The sequence below is a fragment of the Sphaeramia orbicularis genome, chromosome 12 (assembly GCF_902148855.1).
Source record: "Sphaeramia orbicularis chromosome 12, fSphaOr1.1, whole genome shotgun sequence".
In the NCBI taxonomy this organism is placed as follows: domain Eukaryota; kingdom Metazoa; phylum Chordata; class Actinopteri; order Kurtiformes; family Apogonidae; genus Sphaeramia; species Sphaeramia orbicularis.
The window spans coordinates 35,615,401-35,628,156 of record NC_043968.1 but is presented as its reverse complement, the minus strand read 5'-3'; the positions used below and the strand labels follow the sequence as shown (position 1 = coordinate 35,628,156).

The 12,756-nt window shown below is 37.5% G+C and overlaps 1 protein-coding gene across 1 annotated transcript in view; it reads left to right on the top strand.

Annotated features, from left to right (window-relative positions):
- The window catches only part of plxnb2a.1 (plexin b2a, tandem duplicate 1), a 245,321-nt gene that overhangs the window by 62,970 nt on the left and 169,595 nt on the right, over nucleotides 1-12,756 (top strand). Inside the window, exon 2 of the mRNA XM_030149192.1 lies at nucleotides 9,096-9,138. The gene's annotated coding sequence lies outside the window, so the exon portion shown is untranslated. The remainder of the gene's footprint in view (nucleotides 1-9,095; nucleotides 9,139-12,756) is intronic.

Here is a 12,756-nt window from a genome sequence, read left to right as displayed (position 1 = left end):
TAATGTTTCCTATCTGGTGTTTCTTTAGCTCATGGTGAGGAGTGTCTGTTTACTTCACTCCCATTTCTTAACACACTCATACTTCTCTCTGTCTTTTTCCCTCAGCAATAGTCATTTGATACAAGCATCAATATTACAGGGGAGGGGAATTCCAAGAATGCAAGTGTTAACTCCTTCTTTTATTGGATTTATACCCACCAGGGATTGTCTGAATAATAACCAGTCCAGTGCATTTTTAAAGAGCAACTTAACACCAAGCTGAAAAACGTTGAAACCACAAATTAGAGGGCTGTAAGAGTAAGGCATTCAGCAGATTTTTACCAAAAATTCAAGTTTGATCAGGATTTTTTTTTTTTTTTTTAGAAATTTAACTGTGATATGAGGTCTTTAATTGCGTGCTTGTGTTAGGGGTGTAACGGTTGCGAAACTGAGACCAAATCAAATGTCATTGGTATTGAGTCATAGTTTTGTCTTCTGTGTTTCAGTACTTTTACTAGAGTAGCAAAACTCTTTTACTTATTGCACTTTAATTGTGTTGTAAATATATGCATCACAAGCAACTTTTTTTTGCTAATATCAAGAGTGGTTTAAGTGTTTTTCCTTTTAGTTTGTAATGAGTGAATAAATGAATAAATCCAACCCAAAAAGCAGCAGTAAATTTTGCTTAGTTGTGTCAAGGTGAAAAGGAAACCCATAAGAGACTGATGTGGAATCATGTGAGACAAAGGGATCTTTAACCATTCTGTTTATGAAAAAAATCAATAATTTGACAAAAAATATCAATTACATAACTAGGTTACTGATTTCCAAATGATCTCTAGAGTATGACTACTACTTGGCCCGTAGCCACAGTGTTTCACAGAAATGACAGACAGTAGATCGCCATCACTGACCAATCAGAATCAAGTACAACAAAACCCTGTAATAAATGGGAAGACAGGGTTCAAGAGTCTCCTTCTGCCCAAAATATGAAGATGATACCAATTCAGCTGAAGAAGTCCAGGCCCTGAAGTGTACTCAAAGTATAAAAGTAAAACACATGCATTTGAAGGCCATTTCTAGTTGTTTTTTCAGCTCAAAACTAAGGGAATCTCATATCATATAATATTATGTGATAATTATTAAAATTACAAAACATACTGAAAATAATGCCCATTCATTTGTGCAATGTGTAATGTCTTTTGTTTTCTCTTGTCATTTTTGTCATTTTGCATCTTTTATGCCATTTCCGTCTTACATGATGTGCATCGGTGGATAAAGTCTTTTCTATATATTATTGTCCTCACTATTTAGGATTGAATGGTCTCGGTGTTGGGAAGGTCTGCAGCGATGCAAAATAAAAATAAACGACAACTCTCACTCAAATGCAACACAACTTAAGTACTGACAAAAATAATGAGCCGGTTTCAAAAATGTAAGGTGGAGAAAGGACAGGTGTTTCGTGACAAATGTAGCCTAAATCCAATCTGTTTGTTTGTTGTTGCTGCCAATTTTCAGCTGCAACTATATATATATTTTTTTAAATAACAAAAGCCTCAAGTACTGGAGAAGAGAGAAGACACCATTTCGAGTGTGTTACTTTAGAAACTCACAGGTCCAATCACCTTGTCATCCTGTCATCTGTAATAATAGTGTTTGATAAAGAAAATATTGGAACGTATTACACATATTATCTCCTTGTTACTGAGTTGTTGAAGAATTCCATCCAAAATAAACAATTGAAATCTCTCCCATGTGTTGTCTTGGACTCGTTGGGGAAATACAAAAACAAAAAAAATAGCTTGGCTTGTTACACCTTGTTACTCACCAAATGACATTTCAGTGATCTGCAGACTAATGAGATGAAGTTGGGAACATGTGCAGGCACCTCTTTGAGTACTGGAGGGTTTATTAAGTCCCAAGGACGTGCTGCTCTGTGATACAGAAGGTTGTATTTACTGCTAGATAGACGCAGGATCGATTGGCAGATGGTTGGATGAATGCATAATATCCAGTTAATTAAAGAATGGACATTTTAAAATCATTCAACCTTCCCTTTATTTTTTATAAGTGACTTGACTTTGTTAGAGGAAGGAAATATTCACTCTTGGGAATATAAATGACAAAAAAGTGCACATGCAAAAGGGCATACAGTATGATAACATAAATAAATGCAGACTGGCTTGTTTTAGGCCTGAAAACTTCTTTGTCTAAAATTCACACTCATACTTGCACATTGATTCAATAAAATATTGTATATGTAGCACTGATTTAATGATGGCAGAGTGAACCGGCATACCAGAACACAGTCATGGTTACCAAAACCATCAATGAATGAGTAAAGTGTCAAGCCCGTTATTTACACACATTTGTATTAGTGTATCATCAGGTTTTCTTCTTCAAAGGAAAATCCAGTCAAAGTAAGAAAGCTGTCTTAAAACCTTCCTGTGCTGCATTAGCTGATAGTTTGCATTATGTCCATGTTAGTTTAGCTGTTTTTAGATGGAAAACAGCCACAGAAATACCACAAATCTAGCTGCACTAAAGGTCAGTTAAGAATTGTTCAAACAACGTTATAATTGTCACAGTTTAGTCTGAATCATGTAGCCTTTCAAAAACTGGCAAACTCAGGAAACATCACATTATAACTTTAATTATAACTTAAAGCTGCAGTATGTAGGAATTATGTTCTTAAGTAATTGTAAAATTGCCTTGACTGTCACCAGACATTAAGGAATCATGTTCATTTCAAATACTGATCTCACTGACAGTAGTAGTCCAGCCAGAATATTTGCATTTGAAAAGCTCAGTGTCAGCCCCGAAATGATGTTTATGTTGACATTGTGTGTTTTGGTCTGAGGCTCCGCCCATCACCTGTCTGCCAATCATAGAGTCAGAAGCCTTTCAGCATACAGGTTGCCAGTTCCCACTGAGCTGCAGCTGGAACATTTCTGATCATAAATGTCTGACGTTATTAAACCTAAAAGGCCTCTTATTATTCCCAAATACATCATGACAAAGTGAGAAATAAAACAAGGAGATGTATAGGAGATGATTTAGAAACATGGAGACAGCTGAAAGAGGACAAAGATTTGAAGACCGACGCCGGCCTTGCCTTAGTCTGACCACCCGGTAAGAGCCACTGAGAGCCAGGGTCGCGGCCTCTTCACCTGGTCCCTTCTCCTGGGGCCGGGCAGCAGTCTCTTCTCCTGGCCCCAGTGAAGAGACTGCCGGTCCGGGACTGGTGAACAGACCGGGTACCGCTGTAGGACTTGTCGCTTGCCATGGAAGCTCCTTGTAGTTCAGTGTTTTCTGTGGAAGTGACCTGTTCATTTAGCGGTATGTAATCCGAACGGCGGGGGGGGGGTCGGTAGTCCGGTGTCCGTGCTTCGGTGGGTGGGGGGGTTCGGTTGGTAGTTTGGCGTCTATGGTTCGGTGTGTGTGTGTGGGGGTCGGTAGTCCGGAAGGGGCGGGGGAGTTCGGTAGTTCGGTGTCCGTGGTTCGGTGGTGCTGGTGGGGGGTTAGAGCGATCGTGCGGCTTGTAGTAAAAGTAAAACCTAATGCTCATTTCCATTTTCCCTGTCTCCTGAATCTTCGCAAACTTTCATTTGAGTGTGCAGGATGTTTGTCCTGGCCTGTTATATATTAGACTTATGTAGAATAAGTCTGGTGATAATTTTTTTGAATGAAATTTATGGTGAGGTGGCAAGGATTAGTGGAAACGCTAGTAGTAGATGCTCATGCGGGATCTGGCAACCCCTAGCCTGGGGGAAGGAGGAGAGGATACCACGTTCTACAGTATTTTGAATGTGATTGCAGTACCAGTTTTGGCCACAATCCTACATACTGCAGCTTTAACCTTCATAAGCTTTACCCTTGTAGAAGAAACACTATGAGTTCAGCATCAAACTCCATTTTTTAAAAAATTTTTATATCTGTGTCCAGTGGTGAAACTAACAGTAGTTCTAATATTTATTTGCTTTGTTTCTTCTTTTGACTCTGAAAGTTGTCTCTTAATAGTTCTCAAATCATGGGAGACCAGCAGTGTCTCCCTCTAGTGGACACATTCATTCACAGTGACATGTCAACCCGTGGATGGGAATAAATTCAGCTCATATCTCTGCAATACAGTACATCAACATCTGTGACATAACACCAGGTGTGTTTTTTGTGATCACACTAATGACACTAGGTCATCTCTGAATCATTCAATAACTCCTTTAAACCATAAAGACCCAGTGCTACTTTTGTGGCTTCTCCCAAATGAATTTGTCTCTATATTTAACCTTCTTTAAGTGATTTATCACCATTTATTATAACATTAACCCCTGTATTTTGCATTTTTTCAGTGAAAATCAGATATTTTCCTATATTTCATTTACTGATGCAGATGTTCATAAAAACTCAGATTAAAGTTGAGGGTTATTAAATCAAAAACAGAGAAAACTGAAGAAAAAGCAACTTTTTCAGTCAAATATATCATTAGCTGAACATAAAACAAGTGTCTCCATCCACTGTCATATGTCCACCTCTATGGGTTTTACTGGGGAATCATGTTGTAGAAGATGACGGAGTTTCCATGTTCACTACGGAGCCTCTGAATGTCCAAATTGGTCATACCTGATGGCCATGAAAAGATGACAAACTGTATTTTACACCAATTATTTACATGTATTGATAGGATTAGTGCACAGGTGTCAAACATGCGGCCCGGGGGCCAAATCCGGCCCGCCAAAGGGTCCAGTCTGGCCCCTGGGATGAATTGGTGAAATGCAAAAATTCCACTAAGATATTAATCATTTTAGTTCAGGTTCCACATTTAATCTCAAGTGGGTCAGATCAGTAAAATACTATCAGAATAACCTGTAAATACTCACAACTCCAAATTTTTGTCTTTGTAAATGTAAAAATTTTCATATCATTTTACTGTATTTACACTGAAACAAACTACCATTTCACAAAAACGTGAATAACCTGAACAAACATGAACATTTTGAAATGTCTGAAGTGCAAGTTGACCAATATCCTGCCTGTTATTAAATGTTTTGTGTGTTTGTTGATCCACTGTGATCTGTAAGTTGTAATTTACATGTGTGAATGATAAACTGAGACATAATATTGTTAAAATTGCACTTAGTTTTCTTAAGATATTTCAGTTTGTTCATGATATTCACATTATTTTAAAGGATAGTTGATAGATGTAAACATTTTGACTGGATAATTTTACTTTTTTCGCTCTTAAAAATAGAGGAAAGTTTGGAGTTGACATTATTTATATATTATTTTGTTATTATTTTACTGGTCCGGCCCACTAAATATCAAATTTGGCTTAATGTGGCCCCTGAACTAACACAAGTTTGACACCCCTGGATTAGTGGGTCAACAGGTATTAAAAATTTTAGATCCGTAGGCAGTTTAGTTCAGTGGTGGATGTTTGGGTCTTTATGGGTTAAGACTAAGATCATTAAATGTCGCACTTTACATGAATGACTGAGTCTTACTGGAACAGATTAGGTCAATCACATTCAGAATCTGCCTGACAGACATCATGTCGCTAAGTCAGTCCTCCTTTAGTTCAACTAATACCTTTGTTTCCATGGTAAAAACCGTCCGGATAACGTATAGGCTTACCACGACCTTTGTTTCCACAGTTACACTAACCTGTAATACTGGTAAATGACAAGAAAGACATGGCTCATAATTTGTAGTTTGCTGATAATTCTGTTAGAATGGAAATAGTTTTTAGGAGGCTTAGTAACACGCTGGAAATATACAAAGATGAGGAGAATGTCACTCTTTGTGTTTGCCCAGTGAGACTTAACTGAACCAGACTGAGGGGTTGTTAGAATTGATATATTAAGGAGCTGTTTGTAGGTTTCTATTCTGATTGTATTGTTACTCTTGACTGGGTTTCACAAGAGAAATATCTTGTAGCTATTAAATTCGTCCAGCAGGTAGGCGGGTTTCAGCCATAGCATGTTAAAGAGCAGATATTGAGGCGGAAATCATCTTGATTTTACAAAGAATTTTCAGCAAGTTAATCAAGGGAGATCTGTGTATATGTTGCACAAACCTGTTTAGTCCTTGGGCAGCCACAGCTCCATCTGTGTTACCGTGATACTACACAACGTTTATAGCAACATACCCATCCTATACATCCACATAACCAGAAGAACATCAGCTCAACACAACTAATTGTCAGACAACAGAAGACAACTCAGACGAGTACTGAAACGGGCAAATATCTAAAAACAAGCTAAAAGTCCGAGACCATTGTCATGACTAATTTCATAAAACAACAGACCAGTGAAACAAACTTATCCCCACTAACCTAAAACTAAGGAGATCCTACAGTACAAGTATTATTTCTCTACCATTGAAAGTCACTAAATGAACTGAAGATGAACAAAAAATAAAGGTCACATGATGATGGGATGATGATGAATTTTGTTTAACATTTGTTGTTCTCTGATCATAACTTGGTTTTATATGAATAAATCTGCTGTTGGCTAATCTACTGTTTTGTGTTCCATCGAAATGATTCTGACAGGAAACAAATGACCCAGGGTTTAACAGGTATGACTATTCATAATGTACTATTAAACCCTATTTGCAGGGGACTACTACCTGTGGACTTTGGTAATTTAAAGAGGTTGTTTGGGATCTTAATCTACAAATCAGCCTTGTCTGCCATAGATGTTCTGTGATAATATTAGGACTAGGGATGTAACGATATGAAAATTTCATATCACGGTTATTGTGACCAAAATTATCACGGTTATCAATATTATTGCGGTATTGTTGAAATTGTGCTCAAAATTTTCAAAAAGTACTAATACAGACACTGAAATAATTTAACCAAGTTGTATTTTAAAAAAAACAACAAAAAAACAACAAATAAAATAATAGGCACAATGTACTTTCTGTTGGCAGAAACATTCAAATATTAACCCTTAGTGGTCTGAGCCTATTTTGGCTGTTTTTCAGTACTTTTGATTTTGCCTTTATATACTATATAAACAAATGTTTACTATACCCATGTTTGGTATCTTTTTTTTTCAGCACAACTTCATTTATATCATCTGCCTATTATTTTTTTTCACCTTAACCTACTATATCAACATAAAAAGACAGAAAACACAAAAAAATATATAAAATCCGATTTGAAAAATGTATATACTTTATTGCATAAATAACACAGAGATGCTCAACGAACCTTTTCAAAGACTTTAAAAGTGAATATTGGTTCCAAATATCAGGTATATAAAATTAAAATTGTAATGAATTAAAACTATACTCAAATATTTGACATAAAAGCAGATGTTTACATAGGTGTTTTCTCCGCAAAAGTGCGGTAATCAAACACGGTTATCATGATAATTAGAATTTAAACGGTAATACTAACCATCTGCAATTTTACTGCGGTTTATCATTATACCGGTAATCGTTACATCCCTACTTAGGAGTATTTGTGTTTTAGAGTGATTTGCAACATTATTGTTTCCTCTACACATATATTCCATCTACCTCCAGGTCAAGGACTACTAAGGCTGTGCTCTTGATGGTAAATTGAATTTTTAGAAGTGTTTTAGGTGCACATTCACAAGGCTCATGTGGCAGTATAACGTGGATATTCTCTGAAAGAGCAAACTTAAATCCTCCATAAGAGCAACATCTCAGAAGATGATGAAATGCGTGACATGCATGACAGCTGAAGTAAAGAACATGTACTTATCTTTCAGCAGTTATCTTCAACCGGTGAGCCTGCCCTTCACATCAGAACCAGAGGATAATGTCCGTAAATTCAAGTGAAAAACAGACGTTGCTTATGCATGAAACATAGACAGAGGGGTTTAATTTCCAAATCGCTGGAGGTCCACTGGTTATAATAGTCCTTTGTGAATAGAGCTATAGTTAAAGCTGCAGGAGCCTGAAATGAGGGGAAACATACCAGGGTTTGAAAATAGATGCTTTCTTTGTACAACTCTCTCCTCTTGGCCAGAACCTACAAAAAGGTCTAGGCCTTTATATAAAGACAGATGAATGTGTTTTGTGACGCTATGGAAACATGGAGGTGCCATGTTGCTTGTGTTGATTCACATCTGACTGAATTCCAACAGTGACAAGCTGTCAGCCGCACATTTAACCCTTCCTACTCCAATGAAAACACCTCCGAGCAGCCACTCAGACCACTTGAATCACAATATGCTAGAAAAACTGAAGTTTATTTATGAAAACAACCCGTGCTCATTTAAGCCTTTTTTTTTTGTCATTTTGGGTAATGAGTTTAACTTCTTTGCGAGCCTAAAAACAGCAGCTAAGTGTGTATGGTAATGACCTCTGAATGGTCCGAATGCAGGGACGATCGGCTCGGCAGGCTGTGGAGGACAGTGGGTAGCGTAGGTGGGGATTGCATTGGTCCAGGTTACATGGACCACTAAAGTCTGATTAGGCTGAGTCATAAAACTGGCTGACTGTTAACGCCGTTAAGTGTAATTAGCATCTTTGTGTGTGTGTGTCTGTGTTTGTCCTACTTTTATCAACCCCCACCCAACTTTTGTAGCAGAGCTGATGTGTGGGTGTTGTCTCTAAAGTTGACTTGTTTGCTGTTGCCGTCTCCTGTCTGTAGCCGCTTCTCTGCATGATTAACCTTCCCTCAAATGGTAGTTTGTACCTCATGGCTTCGATTTTGCTAATTTACATGTTTTAACTCTAATTGACCGCTCAGGCTGATGAAACACTTCTAAAACCCCATGGGAGGGGATTATAAGACACACATTCAAGCTGAATGTTTTCATCAAGCTTTTTTACCCTGCAATGATTAGTGGTTTTTTCTGTTGTCAGCTCTGAATAATTGTACTCTCGTGGGTTTTTATACATCTTGTTGACAATTATTCATGTTGTTGGTGACTGTGCATCAGTGTTGGCTTAAACATTTCAGTGCTTCGCTAGTAAGTTATTTGCATAGATTGATATGTAAAATACTGGAAAAATTTTCAAAGAGCAAGTGGAATTATAGTTTAAAGTCGTTTTTTTTTAGATTCACACCTAAATGTCTATGAACCTACTTTATAAACAAATTGATTTTATTTGTGTGTGTGTGTTTGTTTTTGTAGGAGAGGAGAGTGAGGTGGATCATCAGGCCTGAACACTAAACAGGTGAGAAATGGATTTAACTACATGTCTTCTCTTTGAGTTTGACGTCACTTCCAGTCTTGTCTCCTACTTATATTGATGCTCAGAGGGACATAGCAATGCACTATTAATAAAAGCCGTTCGGAAGTTGAATCTATTTACCAGTAATTTGTTTCCTCTACTTGCTTTTCTCAGAAATATAAAGATATAAAAATAGTCGGATAACTTTTTCCAGAAATATGTGTTTTTTTGCTGCTGTTTTTACATCTGTATTTGGCCGTCGCATGTGAAGCCAGAAGTGACCATATTTTAATAAAGGGAGAGTAACAACAGGAGCACAAGGGTCAGAGGTTAGCTAATGCTAAGTGCAAGCTGATTGACGTGGTGAAACTGTACATTTTATAAAGGATTGTGTGACAAACTTAACAACACCTACAATCCAAATGTCTGTCAGTGGAAAAATGTGTTTCATTTAACAAAGCAAAACACAGAAACATTCAGCAGGTGGAGAGCTGTCATCCAGACCTGTCAATCAAAGCCTGATGTGACAGACATTGAAGCCTTTATTTGACCTGAGATCTGATTAATGGAGGGACAAACTAAAGACCGACCATCTGATTACTTATTAGACCACTTACTGTTAAAATGGATGGGACCAGAATGAGTCCTGGAAAAAATACCGACTTAGCATTTTTAACTTCAGTGGGATGGGAGCAAGAGCTGTTTTTGAGACTGACCCCAGTGGCCACTAGTGGTATTACAACTTTGGAGTACTTCCATATTGGACTCATATTTTGGAGTCAAGGTCCTTTCCCTTTTTGTTGTAATAAAGCAGGTTGCTCAGCTGACCTAAAGACACATTTTCAGCACAAGGACAACTTTTTAGTCCCTATTATTTCATCCAGTGACCACACTGCCTATCTTAACCTAATGATTATGTCTATGAGAAACTGTAGCTAATGTAGCATGCTAAAATGCGAAATATTATAATTTTTTGGTTCAGTGGAACATAGTGGAATTAACATGGGTGTTATCTCCCTTACCTCCTCTGAAGACACATTCAGGCTGTTTCAGTGTTAGTTCATGTTAGCAAGTTCCAATGTAATTAAAACACCCTTAGTGCTTAAAATGTTTCCCCAAGTTTTTTTTTTTTTTTTTTTTTAAACCTTTCAGCACAGTAGCAAATGTTCCAAGACCTGGCAATGACCCATGGGCAAGGGGTTTGTAACTACTAATGATCTAAAATGGTCTCCATACAGAGAATAAACCCTTTTGATTTATGTAACAGCACTGCCCTTGCTGTGGCACCATCCTCGGGACAATGTTTTAATTATTTGGCACACTAGGGGCAACACTCTAAGAATAATATAGTTGAATTTTTATCCATCCAACAACTTTTTCTCGTTAGTTTTCTGCAGTGTAATGAACAATAGAGCCTCACAGGGCAGTTAGCATGGCATGTTGTTTTATTGATAAATTCCACCACTCATACAAAGCCTTCCTGCTTTGCTTTCTATAGGCTATGTCATATAAAATTCTCATAAAACCAGTTTATTAAACAGGAGTTGCTGTGTCAACACATAACTTGCAGAGCTGTTAGGTAATTATTGTCCAAAAGCACACACACAAAGCACAGTGTTTTTCTATGTGAAGCTAAGCAGTGTGTGTAAACACATGGGAGGCTGTTGGCTGATAAAGAGTGTACAGGAAGGCAGGTCTGATAATATGGCAGATACAGGAAGTAGTTCAGCTGGAATACCAAGAGTGCTCATGAAGGGCTCTGATGTCAGTCTCAAATGGTCTTTCACACTCTGAATATGAATTGTACTACATATGACATTTCCTGCAGTAAAAACAGTTTGAAAATAAAGACCTTCCACTCCGCTGTTGATTGAGTATTAAAATGAATTTGCCATTATTTTGATAATTGGTTCCTGTCTGTAGTGAAGTGAAATTGCTAAATTTTCAAACGTACATTTTCTTAACATAAGCAATATGAAATTAATATTTTGGTGATTTTGATCCCTGGTTAAACTTAGAAAAATGCACTTTTGAACACATCACTTAGAACAAACCATCTAATATTTCATCCATACATTTTCCAAATCACTTCTCCTCGTGAAACTATCCTAGCTACCAATGGGTGAAGGTGGGATGGACCATGGATATGTCGCCAGTTCACCACAGGGCTGACATATACAGACAAACAACCACTCACTCTTACGTTCACACCCATAATACTTCATTAAAATTATTAGTTTATGATGAAAATAATAACTAGCTGCACCATTTATTAAGATGTCAGAAACCAAAAATCTGAAGTCAATGTCTGGTCATATCTAGGTTAATCCTGTTTATTTTCATTGTTTAAATAATTCTAAATAAAACATTTCTAAACAATCTTAACTTGACAGCACACTCACACAAACACATGCACACTGTCATCTCCTCCCACTTTCCTCTGGGATGCGAACAGGAAAGCACTGGTTTGTTTTGTAGAGGAAAGTTTTGTGTGTTTGGATCTGTGTGTGTGTGTGTGTGTGTGTGTGTGTGTGTGTGTGTGTGGGTGTGTGTGTGTGTGCGCGTGTGCATGTTTGGATCTGTGTGTGTGTGTCTCAGAGGGAAGCTGCAGCTGTGAAGGCGCACTTTAAGAAATCTGAACTACACTCACACACTTACAAATCCCACTCACTCTCTTTCTCTCTCTCTCTCTCTCACACGCACACACACACACACACACACACACACACACACACACACACACACACACACACACACACACACTAGAAATGACATGCACTGTCAGTATTACTGTCAACACATTTTCCTTTCCTTCCCCAGAAAATGTTCTATTTAAGCCTCAGATGCAGATTGGAGCAACACAGCTTTAAGTAATTGTCATTGCGAATATTTATTTTTAATGGGTCATTTTGTCCAGGAGGGAAACAAGACCAACTCATATTGAATTACAGCATACATTGCACATGCACAGGGAGCCAATGTGCCTCAATAGGGGTGGTCAAAGTCATATAAATATACGTTTTTCATTATAAATTTGAGTAGTAGATGTTTTAAAATAAATTCATCACATTTAGTTTTTTTTTCTTCTTTTATATATTCAGTACTCATTTTATGCCAGAGTATGTTTAGTCTAGGGAGGGGATTGTTTAACATTAGTTGAGTTTTACGCTAACAAACGTCTCTGTTGCCTACACCCATGTTAGCAGCCACAGAACTCTTTATAGCAGTGTTTTTCAACCTTAGGGTCAGGACCCCATGTGGGTTCACCTGGAATTCAAATGGGGTTGGCTGAAATTTCTAGAAATTGATAAAATTAAAAATAAAAACTTACTAATAAAAAATTTATGGTGAGTTGATAGAGACAATCACAATCCATAAAAGACATGACAAACTGTGAAGCTGAAACTGAAGCACTGTGGTACTGTTTATCTTTCAAATGTTCATTGTGGTCGGTTTCAGATGCTGCAGCTCTTTCATAATTCATAGTTTGACTTATTGTTTGTTCAGTATTAATTGTCAGTCTTGTAAATCCAAGCTGGACTGACTGTACATATCCTGACCAAGGAAAATAAAATTCTCACTTTGTGCAGTAATCTACACCTGGCTTTTCTGCCTCCGTCC